The 17,130-nt window shown below is 40.4% G+C and overlaps 1 protein-coding gene across 9 annotated transcripts in view; it reads left to right on the top strand.

Moving 5' to 3' along the window:
- The first annotated feature begins 13,449 nt into the window (after positions 1–13,449).
- The window catches only part of LOC118787665 (SH3 and multiple ankyrin repeat domains protein 2-like), a 165,907-nt gene continuing 162,226 nt past the window's right edge, over positions 13,450–17,130 (top strand). For all 9 annotated transcript variants that reach the window (XM_036543226.1, XM_036543224.1, XM_036543223.1 and 6 more), the window contains exon 1: positions 13,450–13,643. The gene's annotated coding sequence lies outside the window, so the exon portion shown is untranslated. The remainder of the gene's footprint in view (positions 13,644–17,130) is intronic.

Raw genomic sequence — 17,130 nt, 5'->3', positions numbered from 1 at the left:
ATCTGAACATAGCATAGATAAGCATTATGCCCTGCCATTATTCATTTCATGTGAGTGTTTGCAAAGAAAAACAAACAAAATTTGGCATGCTTCATAATGAGTGTAACACAAATTGTTCAAACATCATTCCTCTTCAGACTTCAGGTGCATGCTAAATGGTACATCCTTTTGAAATAGCTGTGCTAGCGCACTCAGCAATGTGGTGCAGTGGGAAAGAGCAGGGCCCATAACCCAAAGGTTGCCAATTCAATTCCCCAATGGGGAACTGCTGGTGCACCCTTGGACTAGGTCCTTAACCCACACTTGCCTTGGTAACTATCCGACTGTGTAAATGGATAACATGCACAAATTGTAACCTATTTAAGTTGCACTGCATAAGAGTGCCTGCTAAGCAACTAAATGAAAACATAATGTAAATGTAAATTACCTATAAATAATGGGATTTCCCTTCCCTTTTGGCAATAAACTATAAGCATTCCTCTTGTGTGTTAGTTATCCTAGACTTGCATGGCAAATCAATGCTAAGTTATCTCATCTTCTTACTGATAAGAGATTTTTTCCTGTAGGGAAAGTATTTTGCACACCATTTGCTGTAGCTCTGACTTGTAAAGCTAAAGCTACTTGCTGACTGAAATATTATGGTGAGCTCATTATGTCTGTCTTGCTAAATTCCCTCTTTAGTGTTTCTGCTAAGGTGCCAATGTTGTCCCTCAATTGGTGTACTCATCTTTAATGGGGTGTGACAGCTATCATTCTGAACAGAGCACTTCTGGGCTCACTTTCACATTTCCACATCCACCCATTTTGGATCCATCAGAAAAAGACAGCAACTGTATATTCACATCATTACAGGGGTATATTTAGAGGCAGAAAGCTGAAGGACAAAAGTGAAGAAAGAAGGGCCAATGATGCTATTTCAGCTGAGTTGGAACTTAAATGATGCACCAGAGCGACCGCTAGGTGGAAGCATTGAATCATGATGAAACAACAAATGACAACTCACTCTATTGAGGCCACGATTTCATGTTTGCTCTGAAAAAGCAAACAAAATACACTGTATGAGGATTTTGGAAGGGAGACTTTAATTAACTTACTGAATATGACTTCAGGTTATATGATGATGAAATACTGCATATCTGAGTGGAGTCTGCTTTCAACAAGCCCTGTTACAGCAAAATTTAACCAGGCTGACCCGATCCATAAAAGCCTAGTATGCTTTATATTTCAGTCCAGTCAGTATTTGTTATCTGCGATCATTTTACCCACATGCACTGTACTGTTTTACAGGATTCTGACAGGTTACTCTATACCAGCCCAGACTGAAAAATCTTTTCACTAAATGAGAGACATTCATCATCTTAAACACTGAGCAGTCTATGGACTGGCATTCAATAAAATGTTAGCTACATAACTGTTCCCCTGATGCCATAATAAACAGCTGTGCATCTCCAAAATGGATCATTCATTTTGTTCCTTATTTTTCTACAAGCATTGAGTAAGGAGTCTTTGTACTACTACATGAAAGCATATTCCAGGGTCTAATGAATATTTCTTCAAAGTCACTCATGTTTATTTGCTTATTTCATTTCCAGAAGACTGACTAAGGCCTTGGTTTACTAAATATCCTCTCTGTCAATTGACGGTTCTTCTCATACGTGATACAGCATATACACGCCTCAAGAATATCTTGTCTTTTAATCATGACCACAATGATTCTGAAGTAGAAAAAAAAAAAATGATTAATGTTTTGCATAATGATTTGAGCAGTTTACCACTGACCACTTAGGAGGTAATGGAGGTGGCAGGTGGTCGGCCTGTTTGATTAGAGGGATCGGGTCCTCTCCCCTCTTGCTCTGACCATGTTCCTTGATGCTTTACCTTGACTGTGGCATGCGAGGCCGCTGGCATGCTGTAAACTAAGTCGTGGCCTATTTCACAACGTGAGGAGAAAACAGAGCAGTGCTATCTAGGACAGAGAGAGGACTGAGGTACTCTGGGATTTAACCATATTCCTCCCGGTTCATGCAGCCCCAGACAAAGGAGATTTTGCCTTCCATCGACTCAAATGATGGTTAACCCGGTGGCAGATAGGAAGGGATATTTATATTAGGTATTCCACGGGTTGGGCCTTTCCAGCGTCTGCCATGGAAGGGATCAGAAGCAAGGTAAGCCGCTTCTCGAACAATATTGCACTGTGAGACAGTAAAATGTTTTTGTATGTGAACTGATGAGCCAGAAAATATCCTAGCTGTTAATAGAGGAATAACGGTTAAATTGTCCTGGATGTGATGGGAAGTTGCGCTTTGAACCTAGGAACATGCAGTATGCAGTATGTTACAGTGGTAAAGGAAGCCCGTTCTAAACCATAAGGTGGTAGCTTCAACTCCCAGGCGAGACACTCTGCTGTTGTACCCTTGAGCAACTGCGTAAGTAAATATCCAGATAGGCAATGTGATGTGAAACCTACGCTATATAAGTTGACCTGAATACAGAACATTACGTGCTTTGTGTTGATGAACATTGTGTGGAAACTGAGAACTGACTGATTATTTAATGATTCTGATGGAGAATCATATGTTTCTATTTTTTCCTGCACTTTTGCCTACGTATAACATTTAATTTGAAACTTGCAATGTGATATATTTGTCATGTTTTTTCAGTCTTTTTAAATCTTGACTGTCGGAAATGAGACAGCACCACTTTATGTAGCCTATACATTTTCTGAATGCACAATTACAAGGTGTGGAAGTCATAGCAGCTTAGTGTATTCTAAAAAGCCACACCGTAAAACCAACAGGCTGGCACATCTGTCTATTCCTGTTCATGCGAAGCGTTGCACAGAATACACTCTAACTGCTGCGACAATTTTTCAGGTGCTTTCAAGTTCACATTTAGCGAAATGTTTTTTGTTTTTTATTTTCAATTGACACATGTATTTTATTCCATCCACTGCCCCCGATCTCCGGATAATGTATAAGCAACACTTGGTTAAATCAGTTTCGCAAGGAGCAAAGCGCTTACATTACATCTCCTATAAGTTTTTTTTTTCTTTGGTAGGACGGGCGAACGCACCTTTTCCAATTATAACGAACAGCCTTGCGTCGGTGGGAATCGCGGCGCGCATGTTTTTCTCGCGCCCGCGTGAGGCGCACTTCAAGGGTATGATGCCAAACTTAGTCCCGCATCTGCCGGTGACCCACTTATCGTTCGCGAAGGAGCCAAAGACGAATGAAGGTGAACGCGTCGGGGAGGGCGTCGAGATTAATTGGTTTCCTCTTGCCGCCTTTCCCACTGAAACGCGTTGTGAGAGGGGAAAATCAAGAATAAACGAGAACAAGGAAGCGGGATGTAACACCTTTTCCTTTTCTTTCCCGCTTTGCAAAGAGTCGTCCTGTTTCGTCGCGGATTTAAACGGTACACTGTAACAATTTATGATTATTATTTGCAGACTGTGATAAGAATAAAAAACTTTCTTCCATTCAAAAAATACACAGTTTACACTCACGGGAAATGAGAGGGTGGTACATAGAAAGAGGAGTGTTAGTGCAGGTCACTGGTAAAAATTGAACACCTTTCGGATGTTAGATCACCCATGCTGTGAGACAGCTCAGTGTGTGTCCCCTGCACAGCACGGGGATCCATCACACGACCATACAACATATCCTCCTGGAGCAGTCAGCATCATGCCAGACCTCCTAACCACTAAGCAGCTCCTCATTTGGTTATGCATGGCCTTTTAAAGAAGTAAATTCATTTATCTATCAAGTCAATTTTGGTATTGATGTCAATAAGGTAGGATCTAAGGCTAAAAAAAGACCCTTTTGTCCCTTAGTGACTGCAATCTCATCGATACAAAGAAATTAAGGATAGTTATAGACACAAGGGCCAAAAGTGTAGATTGAACCAAATGTAAAAGCGGCCAGCTCTTCTGTGGTGGGCTGCTCTTTGGATTCACCCAAAGGCCTGTCATTTCTGGGCAGCCGCATAAATAAAAAAGCAGGATTCCCTGAGCACTTTTGAGTGTTTGGAGTGTTTTCTCCAGCTTTGGGGGAAGACGCATCTCTCAAATCCTCAGTGCCTGTCCTTGCTGAGGTTTTTTTTTTCGCATGTCCTATATAATGCCCCACTTTCCAATTAGGTCTGTATTTAATGCAGAACTAGGCAGAGGGATGCAAGTGCCCTGCTCTGCGTGAAATTTAACTCTGGTAAGACTCCAGCACCAATCACCTAATGGTATTTAACTCTGGTACGACAGGGTTGGGTGAGGATAAGAACATGTCTTTTTTTCTAGGTGAACACTTTCAGGTTAATGTGTTTTTGTGTGTCATTTCAGATTTGTGTGCTGAAGTCAGTCCAAAAGAAAGCAAATTGCTGTTGTTCTTCACTCACAGCCATCCTGTTCTCACATCAGAATTGACTTTCGCCAACACATCCTGGTGTACCTGTCCACCGGCATCTCCTTTGTGTTCTTCTTCATTTTGTTTTGTTTTATCAGACCTGGACAGCTGTGTTTATTTTCCAGTTTTGTTCCACTGTTAGTGTTATGGTTCCGTCTAAGACGTCAGTGCATTCCCTCCAGTACTGTCCTCCTCCACCAGGCGGCTATATTTTAGCCTTGTTCCACCTGTCTTTTAACATCCAATGGCTTATCTCTTTTTGCCATCACTCCTTCTTGTGAGGACACTTCAGAAACCAGCCAGACAGAACCCTATGGCAATTTCTATGGCAACGTATTGTTGAGCATCAGGAGGAGTGCTTAAGTACAATCAAACTGCTACCTGCAAAATGAGAAATAAACCAAGCTCATGTTCGGTGCCCAGATCAAAATCGTTGGCCACTGAAAGCCAGCTCACGGCTTTGTTTCATTTGCCCTTATAAGAGAGATGGCATTTTGGTTAACATCATTCAGTACTAATGCGTTTCAATTGTAGGACCATTTGAAGTGCACACTTGATTAAGGGAGAAAAGCTTTATGATTAACACAATCACAAAATTTCTCATCTAAATGTGATCCATCTGTTCTTAAGTTGTTTTTTTTTTACATCAAATGCACCTCCTCATTGATTGCAGTCTTATTCTTCACTGTTTCTTCATTTTCTTTTCATGGCTAATTTTATGAAGGGCATGCTTTAGACAGACATGGAAATACAGAATGGGGTTGTTCTCTGTGCGTGATATTTCTGAACATTTTAAAGGCATCTAGTAGTTTGTGTTGTCATGAAAATAAAAGGTATCAAACACTAAGAATTTAACTGGAAGTAAAAATATGTGCCTGCTGTAAACAGCTAATATTTACATATAGCATCCAGGGCATCCATTTAATCCATTAGCACATTAACTATGGACCTGATACAAATATTGTGTTCAAAGTGCACTGAGAACAGATAATGTGTGTAGAGGGAGTCAAGGTGATTTATGCACACATGTACAGCATAACACAGGTTATGTGATTATGTAAGAATTAGTACTTATTAGAGCGAAGTGCAATATTAGAGCGAAGAAGATGCTTACAGGTAACGTTGTTTGTGCTGTTCCATAGAGTTGTTATTGCTTCTACTGTATCCAAATGAGCTACAGTTCAAGTGAACAAAAAAAGTTTTTGGGAAACAAAAATCAGCTGACAGTGCCTTAAGTTTTAGGTCAAACTATTCTCACGCTGATCACAGTATTTTGCAGTAGGAGGGCTCTAATTATTATGTCAGACGTTTCTCACAAGGAGGAAGATTCTATTGCCGGACAGTGCATCACCACAGTGAACTCATTTACATGAATGAACCCGTTCACAGCTCAAATGGCTTTCCATTCAAGCCGAAAATAACCACAGCCATGCATTTCTGGGTCATCAGCCCCAGTTCTTCATTAGGAAATAATAATCTTTGACCTGAAGTGACTTGAATATGGGAGTCTATCACCAAAGTCCAAGGTGTGGCCCAATAGCCAAAGTTTCGCTTCCCTGTTGGGTAATAGAATTCATTGTGGTTCATTGCCAAAGTTTGCCTTTGCTTTGCTCCATTTGGTTGAATCAGTCTGAAACACATTTATGTGTTCATCCATTACTGAGGTTGAAAACATATGTTCCAACACGTGAGCTTGCCTCCATTATCACGTTTTTCAGACACAATGACAGCCTGCTATTTACATACTGATGAAATTATGTGTCGATCGCATGATTCGTAGGGCCAAGAAAGCACATCTGCTGAGCTCAACTGGCGATTTCCTCTCTGACACAGATGTGCACCTCCTAATCAAATTTGAACAGATTGTCCTGTGTTGTCTTAGTCTCTGAGGCAATTATTCATGGGTTTCAGTTAGGAGACTTAAGGAGAGGTTCTGAAGCAGCTCTTGAGTGCACCCATATCACAGTACTTTAAGACAACAGTGTGCACAGTAACATCTGGAGTGATGCAAGCTGTGTGTTATTTACCTACATTACATTACATTACATTTATACCATGTATAAATTACATACATACCTGGTGCCTGCACTTGTCCTCTAATGGCTGTCTATTTTATTGAGCATAGAAAAGATTCTACAAAGACGTTGTGGCTTCAAGGCATGCCACAGTAAAACCTCTCCACACAAGAGCAAAGCATGTTGTTGATTCCTCTGAAATGACTAACCAATGTCTCCTCCATCTTTCAAGATCATGCTTTTTTCATGATATTGATTATGTGTTGCTTTCTTTTTTGAAAATTAAGGCCACATTTGCCTACCAATTATAATGTAAACAAAGCACAAAGGGTGTATGCAGGTGTGTGAGGAGGCTGGGTGATAAGATACTCTTCTCTCTCTAAGGGTGTAATGATAAGATTTTATTGTTCGGGAGAAGATTGTTTTGCTTTTTGACAAAAGCACTGCACTGTATATGACAGATCAGATGTGAGGTTTCAAACACGTTCAGGCTGAGCTCAGACACATGAGGATGAACGTGCCATGTGTGTCTTTTCCAGTCCTGTTGGGTCCTTTTTCTTTGGTATGCCACAGTCACCTTCAGGAACACTTACATGAGTAGGAACAGTATGTTTATTCTCTCCACATAAAATGGATAATTTTTCATATCATTTTTGTGGATTTAAAAGTTTATCATTAATAACACTTTAAAAGTAGGTTCAATAATAATTAAAGGATTGTTAAAACTTTTACTACCCATCTACTATTATTTTACATGCATTAAGTAGTGACTCACATATGTAAGTAAAAAGTAATCCTTAGGATCTATTTAGTATTGATAAACAATATATGTAGTAGTAGTAATATTAACAGATATTAATAACAAAACATGCTGCTGGTATGTTCATAGAAAGGACAGTTTGATATATTAAATTAATGCTTGATAGATTAAAGGACTAATTGCTATACAGATGTTAAGTCTTATTAAATGACATACTGACTGAATTTCTAAATCCAAATAACCCACTTTTAGTGTTGCTTAACATGCCGATGACACTCAATCTGTCAATGTACAGCGTACAATTCAGTGAGGAAAAACTCCTGTGCAATCACCACATGAGTCTATTTAATATCTGTAATATGGTATTATCGGCATAAAGACTGGCCACTTTGTCATGTGTGTTCATGTGTGAAGCTACTATGTTTTTTTTTTTTAAATAGCAGTCTGTTTGTATTTCAAAATATCAAGTAAATTAGTTATGTTTGTTCATTTTATGTCATTGTAGCTATAGTTCAATAATTTTGTCTTTAAATTATAATTATAAAATAGTAATAATATAGGAGTTTGTGGTACATGGTCTTTATCAGTTTATTTCTTCCATGCACATGCATTCATATGTTGGGTACTCTGTCTAACACATTAAAATCATATGCTTGGTCTTGTTAGGCTTGCTTACAGAATCAGACTGCCATTCTCTGATGAGGAGCCCCTGGGGACAGCACATGTGCAACGCAGTCTTCAAATAGAAGAAGGCCCGCCCATATATCTAAAACCAGAGTCCACCATTGGACATTGTTCAAATGGTTTCCATGGTGATACCAGTCCTCCAAGCTCATTGAGTCTTCATTCTGTGTGCGAACCATGCTGCAGAGACAATAGTCTTTCACCAGATATAGCGAATTGGCTGGAAATGTCTTTAAAATTTTAACAGGGTTTTTGATTGAATTCCATCCAATATGGCTGTTCTGCTTGGCTCTGTTATACCTTCTACAGTTTCTCTCAATTCAAGTAAGTTCTGAAAGCCAGTCAGAGAGGAAGATAGACTGATAGAACTCATGTTTTTTTTTTTAAACAGTAAAAAGACAGTAGGTGAGATTGAAGCACCCTCTTCCTTTGAAACTTTGTCCCAGTTGAAGGAGTTAATGGGATCATTCATTAATGCTTTGTTCAGAGTACGCACATACCCAAACCCATAGTCAATCTAGACAGTATAATATTTATACACTTGTGACTAACGTTTAATGTTTCTCCGATCAATTCAACAATTTTATCAATACATCAGTTTTGAAAAAGAAATCATGCTACAGGAGTAGCCCTTGTCATTCTCTTGTTCAAAGGGCAAACGTCAACTCAGAGTCTCAGACTGTAAATGGACACAAGGTTTTACTTGCAACCATGGGAGCAAAGTGACAGGATTAAAAGCATGAGCATGCAAAACATAATTGCTTTATTTGATTAAATCCTCTAGACACTGCCACCTTTGGCATTGCTCTCCTATCTACTTAACATATCCAGCATGCTGTCCCAACCTTAGCCTGACAGTCAATGGAGGCCTATGGAGCTGTCAATCAGCTATTCAAAAAACTCATCAACCCATCTTGCAATATGTGTCCCTTCTATCCCTTAGATTCCTTGCTTTAACTGAGACTTGAATATCACCTCATAACGCAGACACATTGGCACCGCAGTTTATGGTGTACTCCTTCTCCCATACAACTTTACTGTTCCGAGGGCAGGATAACTGGCGCACATAAGGAACTCATGCTGACACTCAATCCTACCGCTCCTCTCTGCTTCCGGTTGTCATTAACTAACCCCAACAAATCACATTGTGGTACACTATTTAATGTAATGTCTATGGCACGCCAGAGCTCTCTGGATGAGACACCCTTTTCAACTCTGCTTTGTGAGATGATGTCCCAATGATCCTTTATGGGGATTTCTCTAAACATAACCCTCAGTTTGAAGTCTGTTCACCACTTCTTCATTCCTTCAGTTTTAGTCTGGTACAGTCCTTCCTTACAGACAGGGCTGACAGCTATCTTGATCTTGTATTCACTGGTAACCAAAAGCAGTTTGAAGGGACCCCACTTCAATTCTCTAATAATTTGTGCCCATCTCACTCATCCTTTCACAAAGGCCTGCCACAACAGCTCCAACATCAGTAGTCACACTCTAAAGAAATAATGCTTACAATTTATTCAAATAAAGTGATTTCCTCTCTGCCAAGTGTGGAAGAGTTTTTGCAACTACCTGTAGACATTGCAACATCCTCACCGCTGTCAACACTGTCATCTATTCTTGACAGTCTTGATGTCCAGTCATCTCCAGGCTTTGCATCCTTTTCAAACCTACAGTTGTCTGAGGCCCTGTGTGCCAACAGGGAATGTAAAAAATCAAATCTGCCCTCTAACCTTATTAATGTCTTCTTTCATCTTTTCCCACTTCTGTTTCATCTGCTAAAGCTTGCTATTTTGAAACTAAAATTGAAGCAGCTTCCAACAATCCGAGGTTATTCTCTACATTGTCTTCCCTTCAACACCCCTGTCGCATGTCAGCGACAGACATCCATACATCCCTCTAACAGTCAGCTCATGCCCCTAGTCATAATGCTGCTGGTCCCACTACTGTCAGAGCACTGTCCGTTTCTGCTGCAGACGCACCTCTTTAGGCTACATTTGGGCACTCCCCCTCCCAAAACTGTAATGAAATGTAGCTGTAAATGTAGTAGTGGTAAAATTAATTGCAATTTAAGCACAGAAGATAGAAGTCTGGTGGCACTTGTGGAATAGGCTCAGTGCTGAATGCATTGTAGCTATGTAATCTTATGTCACTACAAACCCGATGGCTGGAAATTGGTTGTAATGGTTTAAAGTTGTATGACCAAAGACAACACTTACTCCCGTAATGGTAATGGTTCCTACAATGGCACCACATTCCAGGGATGGCAAAGGAGATTCAATATGAATGCAGTGAATTGTCAAACCCTGATTGTAAGTCTCTCCAGATAAAAGCATCTGCCAAATGAATAAATGTAAATATATTTTTGTCGCAATGTCTGAAGCTAATCTAAAGACTTGAGAACTGCTTCCTTTCCTCGTAGTCACATTCAGCTTCCATTCACGAACAGAGAGCCTGACTCAATGATATCGAGAGAGGGGCCTGCTGTGCATGCCTTGCACAATTGCCTGACAGGATATATCCTCAAGTTTTCATGAAGAATTATTCACACCACACTGAAAGCAATAGGCTTGCAGTACAGAAGACACAAAACCACTCTTCTGGAAACTTATATATTTTTATGTCCTATACTCTCTAAACAGGAGATAGAAAATGTCACATGAGTGGCTGCATTTCTTTTGATTGTCTAACACACTTTGCTGGGAAAGGCCCGAGTAAGAAGAAGGAAGTTGTTCACATCTTCATGGGAAACTGAATTTGTTATTGTTTCAAACTATTTGCAACAGCTTTTTTTCTGTGGGTTCCAGAAAGAGCGGCATAAATGATGGAAGTTTCGAAACATGTATGGTTTATTAATTTGTGTGGCATGAAGCAAATTCACCATTTTCAACAAGATCATGGGACCATTATCCCAGGTCCCACATGTTCTTTACTCACTTAACAGATCACATGGGTGAAATTTAAGTCAGATAATGAAATATGATTTGAAATGTGATATGCTTTTCATTCCTTTCATTGTACTGTATGTGCTTACATTCACATGCATTAAAAAACACATTTTCCTACCTGAAAATCCCTGAATTGTCTGACGTTCAGTCTTTGCAGTGTCCTATGGATAGAGCATACAAGCTGAACATGCGCTTTGTTCACATTTGGGAAAAAATGTGAAAGAGGTCAAAGGAAAATGAAGAAGTCAGACAGAATTTATCAGTAGTTTACATCAACTGCTGCCAAAAGCAGAAATATTGGGTGGGGGTTATGACTATAACTTGAGGTTTCAGAATTACAGTATTTCCCAGTGATTACCCTTTCCTTTCCTTCCACATATTTCCTCATCCACTGCTAAAAGAAGTATCCTTCTTAGAGTCAGATATGTCCTATTTTCTGAGGTAGGCTTCAATAGGTGAAATCACCTACAGTAGCTGCTGTTATCTTGAAGTGCAACAACAATAAAAACACAATGAAATTTAAAGGGATTTAACATTTTCGGAAGGTGAAATCCTTGTTTCATTTTACATTATTCAGAATGCATCAGGGATGTTTGTCTTCATGTAATAAGTGCACTCAGGCTTTAATTAGTGAGTTACTGATGACTGGCTTGACTCCCTCCCGTTGTCATGGTGAAGAAGACTCCCCTGCACCCCTGATCACTGAGGACTGGATGGTACAAAGACCAGCAGCTGTGGCACACAGTTAAAAATGCACAAAATAGAGGTACTCATTATGCACACCTGACACAGATTATAGAATGTGAGCACACCCATATGGACTGCTCTTATTCAGAGCAGTTTGTTCATGGTTGTGGCAATATATTTACATTTGAAGAAAGTGAACATATCAAGAAACTGACATTTTGAAGCCAGACAAATTGTAGAAATTGTTTCACACCATAATATCAAGCAGTGACAGGTAGGATGAGCATATTAAAGGTGACAACAAAACAACAAAATCCAAACTCACAATCTCACAAGAATAAATATATGAACACAGCACCACTCATTCAGTTAAAACTAAACAGGCACTGGCAGCCATTAACACTCTGCTGCAGAATTTCAGTGAGATATCTGGTTTCTCAGGACACAGAGAGAAGCATCACAGTCCTGACACTGACTGAGTAGAGAGACTGACAGCTACTTAAGGTATCTGCTTCATCTGAAATGTAAATATTACATGATGTGCCAGCGGATTAGATAGGCAAGAATGGCACTGTTGCCGTGCTTATCATTGACTTCATCATATAACAAAGGCTGTTGCCATGGTGAGTCCATTAATTTTGCGTAAGTTACTCTCTGCCTTCCAGAGTCAAATGGTTTTAGTGGAGGATGAGGGGTACGCACATCCGGAAAACAGGGCTTCTTTTGAAGCCCTGACCAAAGATGCTGCATGACGAGGATTCAGTGGAGGCATAAACCGTAGAGAGTGTGCCATTTCAAAGCAGCCAGCGTGACTATGGATTAACCCTTCACGGATGAAAGGCACTTGCACTGGCTCTGGACACAGCAGTGTTTAATTATGAATCATCATCCGGAGGATCTATTGGTTGAGAGCTCCACAGACCTCACAGTAAATGCAGCGATGTGGTCACTGTTTTTTGCCTGCTAATTCTGAGATATTATGCTGACCTTAATTTCTAACTAGTCCTACCATATTACACACATATTTTATTCTCAGCCCCATTCCCACATGGGGCCTGGTTAAGATTGGAGTGCAAATCCCTGTTCTTTCAGAGCCTCCACATACAGAAAATATGAGCAGAAAGGTTCTGGAATCTTCTTTCCCTGAGGAGGAGGAGCAGATGGGGGTACTGCTACAATGGCAATACAGTTCTGTTCAGACAAGCCAGTTCATCAGAGGCATCGCCTGAGAGTACGTCAACACAGTGTCGACAAAAAGTGAATTGACACATTCTGAGGTGTGCTACTTCCAACCTACCAACACCACCAACAACCACCGCCCTCCTATTCCAAATACAAGGCATTGGTCTGTCAGTTTTTTTTTTTGTTTTTTTCCCCTGAATGCAACCTATTTCTCTGTTGTCTCAGACAACATATTTCGCATCTGTGTCTCTCAACAACAAAACATCTCATTAATACCTCAATTTGTATGTCAGAAAATATAACACCCTAAAGTCCTTTGTGATTGTCACCACACAAGAGAAAATATGGATAGTCACCAAATATTTAATAACATTACTGGTACTGGTAAAATTTAGCCCACCTTTGAATTTGAACACACAACACTGCAAAGAGTTATAACAAATATTCTGGAATAATTTACAATATATGTATGCATTTTAAAAATCTTACTATGGGTAGGTTTTATTTGAGGAAAACAGGGGTTTCCCTTCTTACATGGCTGATGGGATGCACTCGTATACCTATGTGTGACATTTCCCTGCTTCTGTCACACCTGAGTCTGCGAGGGAAGACAGGTATTCATTTCAAGCCCCTCCCCCTTAAAATCTTGCTTTTACTGTAGCTGGTTGTTAGGTGCACGTTTCCAAATGAAACCGTTTTCCCCTCCCTCAGCTCCGCCAACCCTGCCGGACGGGCACAGTGCGCGCAGCGTTGAGTGTCTGTTACTACATATTGAATTTCCTTACGGTCTGGAGTTGCCTCCAGGAGCTGCGCTGAATATCTCCACCTTACCGCGGTCTCTTCCGTGCCCAGTGTGCCGTGGTAGTCGGAGGAAGTTCTTACGCAGACGGCCGCGGTTTTGAAACGCGGAACATCTGAGGGCGGGTGGCGGTATGACCCTTTCTCTGTAAAAAGGACTGCGAAACTGTTCAAGGTAAGATGCTTGCTGTTTGTTATTACGGGGCGCAATTTCTGTAACTGTGAGCACGCGCTTCGTTGTCAACGGACAGGTGTTCGAGCAATGAACTTGAAATAAATGGTAGTTTTGTCATTCGTATGCGTTCACTTTGAGACTGGTTTGCGGGATGGACTGTTTTACGTACATTAACAGTCCACGTGGTTACTACAAAACAATGCACAAGATTCGATAAGCAAGAAATGAACAGATAAACAAAATAATAATTTCCCGCACACTGTTGCGATTATTTCCCGCTCTACGCAATATATTTTACCTAATTTAAAAAGATAACTAGGGAGGTTCCTCAAACTAAGTGGATTCAACGGAACCGTTTCTGAACCGTTGGTCGGCGACAGCTGTCGGCATTAAAGTATAGCGGTATAATATTTGGTACTGAATTTTCATTTCATGACGGCCAAATGACAGTGCAGGGCACTTAGCGCCTTGGTAATTCAAACGACGAAAACTTGCTGGCGTTAACACAACTACTAAAAGAACACTCTAATATCCCTCTATGCTGCCTTAGCCAGGGAGCGCTGCCTCTGTTTACTGTATGTTCAGTCTAGATTTATAGTACACGAGGCATTACGTATTTTAATCAACTGGACAGCTGGCGTTTACTTGAAAGTCTGATGAATTTGATTGGAGCGAATTTGTATGTTCATGGCTTGTTTAGTGCCGCTATGAAGGACATTTGAAGTCACTATACCAAATGGACTGGCAATCACATTTTGCATGTCAAGGATGGTAGAGAAGTTGCATAATTCTGAAACTATTTTCATCTAAACACCATTGGCTGCATTGATACGTAATATTTTTACATTTATGGCTATTTATGGTTTTACATTTATTTATTATGAATAAATAGTAAAATTGGGTAAAGCAAGGAACATAAGACAATCATATTAGTTTGATGCCCCTGTGAAGAGGCGTATGTGAAAAGTGAAACTGTTGCCTTATCTGCATTTAGTCATGTGCGTATCAAAATGTTTGAATGTGGGCCACTTAGAAATTTCACCATGTCCTTTGCTGAAAAATGACCTCTTCTTCAGCTAACAGTTTAGCTGCTCATGGGGTGGTGTGGTCTGAGTCACAGTGGATATTAATACCCTGTATATCTTGTGAATTGTGCTTGGACAGATGGACTCGCACTTTGTGGAGTTATCTTGTCATTCTTTTTGTGAGCAAGAGAAGAAAGCACATTTTGTTTATTAGTATCCCTAATATGTCATTTACAGTATCCAGTGAAAATATAGTCTTTTTGTGTCATAACTAATGCGACTGTACTTTGGAGGTTTGGCTGACTTATGTCAATGCTTGTAATAATTGGTAACTTTTAGAGGATTTGCTTTGAAACACTTTGTTGATTTAATTTAAATCTCCGTCGGGACCAGTGGATTGCATCTGTTGTATATGTTTGCGTGGTGGCTGTTAATCAGTATAAATGTGTCAAAAAGATAAGCAAAACCTTCATGAAAGGAAACCACTAGCTGATGACTTTAAATCAGTGGAGCTAGCAGAAATTCATTTAACATTGGGTGATCATTCACCCGCAATTTAGCAGGCTTGATGTTTCGGCTAGCTGCAGTGGCAGACACAATGAATCCAAACATGGGTTTGTTTTATTGAATGACAGCAAGACTAGTGGTTTGCAGCACTTGGTGTTCATGAGCCGTGTTATTTTCCTATACAACCCCTGCAGTGGGCCAAGTGTCCTTCAGACATGTCTCCTTCATGTGTCCCTTGCATTGCATTAAACTACACCAGGGAAGCCAGATATTTGATTAAGGGGAATGGGGGCTGAACTCACTGGTTGCCTGATTGAGGGGATCTTGCATTTAAGTGCCTCAATTATGTGCCTTTAAAATGGTTAGTTTATGTTCTGAGTGGGACCACACTTGCATTTTCATGTGCAAATTTAGGAAGACCACTGACCACTGACCTTTTAAAGGAAGCCTTCCCATGATGTTTCTTGTGTATTTTTGCCACTAGAGTCATATATCAGAGGGCACCTCTGTGCTTGCACAGTGAATTCATCAAGCTCCACTGCACCTCTGTTGGCCCACACAGGCTGCACTGTTAATGCAGGAGACAGGTAGAGAGAGCAAGTGAAATATGAGACCAGTGAGATTCAAGCTGGGCCCTGTGTGTCGAAAATAAACTATGTCAATGGATCAGAACAACTTGATGCACAGACTCATGCAGGGTGGAGCTGCAATGAGCCCCATGTGGCATGAGCCTACATTTATAATGAAATCAATTTTAGTGTGTCTGTTTGTCATGTTGGTGTAGTTTTCTCACATGAGCACCCCCCCCCCCAACTACACATTGTGCAGCTACACATTTAGGTACTTCAGTTTTCACCTTCATCAGCGGACCAATAGATGTCAGTCTCTGTTGGCAGTTCACCTCATCAGCTTCAGGTTTTTTGCAATAAAACAGTAGTGGACAGAGATCCCAGGGCTTAATGTTTTTGTACAGCTGTGAGGTTCATCATTCCAGGTGACATTTGGTTCAGCATAGCAGGATCCTGGTGTACCTGCTGTGTTCAGGCTGTTGGTAGCCTTGTTGTATGAATGGTGTGCATATTCTGGGCTGCAGTGTGGAGCAGCACTTGGGAAACTGAGCCTGTAAATAAAAGGTTTGGAGAATTTGTAATCCTGAATGGGACAGTGCTGAAGTACCTGAAGTCAGGGCTTTACCTGAATTGTTTTCATAGATACACTGTGAGACAAAACTCGATTAACAATGTAAAATGAAAGCCGTGTGCTGAGTGATGAACAAATATAATTCATATGTTAATTATATCTAGGCTATGAGAAAAGAAAACAAGTGGAGTGGTTTGGCTGCAGTCTATCCCAGTGCGGGAGAAATTCATGAAAGCTGTATAGAGTTTTCCCTTTGTTGACATTAATTGCCCATTGACAAAAAGTACTGTGTTTCCTTTTATATATCTCTTAGTCTGAGTAGTACCTATTATTAAAAAGGAGCTTTCTATGTAACTATTTAAGAAGGTCTGAATTAAAATAACGATCTGAACTGGCTCGATATAATAGCTTGATTTGACATCATAGAGAGGTGTGAAAAGTACAGTTCTATTCATTGCGTCTGCGATAAAGTGGATATGTTTGGTGACATTTCTGGAAGGCTTTTGGTAAGCCGCAGCAGAACAGTGTTCAGGTGTGAGACTCACAGCCATACTGTGTCAGCATTTCTAGAAGCAAGGATTCTAAAATATTTACAATTGCTTTATTTTTAAAAAGTCATCCATTGTTACGTAAGAGCCAAAGTGTGTTGTTATTGTTCTGGGTGCCGCTGCCGTGTAGACATTCTCTCCCCCTCCCCTCCATCTCACGCATATTTAATGCAGTGACATGGGAGGGAAGTGCCTTGGCTAAGATCCTTCTGTTGCCTCACCATTCTGCTGTCACCTGCAGCTCACTTCCAAGCGCTCACTCCACCG

The sequence above is a fragment of the Megalops cyprinoides genome, chromosome 13 (assembly GCF_013368585.1).
Source record: "Megalops cyprinoides isolate fMegCyp1 chromosome 13, fMegCyp1.pri, whole genome shotgun sequence".
NCBI classification, from domain to species: domain Eukaryota; kingdom Metazoa; phylum Chordata; class Actinopteri; order Elopiformes; family Megalopidae; genus Megalops; species Megalops cyprinoides.
Note: the sequence above shows the minus strand (reverse complement) of the source record. Positions and strands in the feature narration are given on the sequence as shown.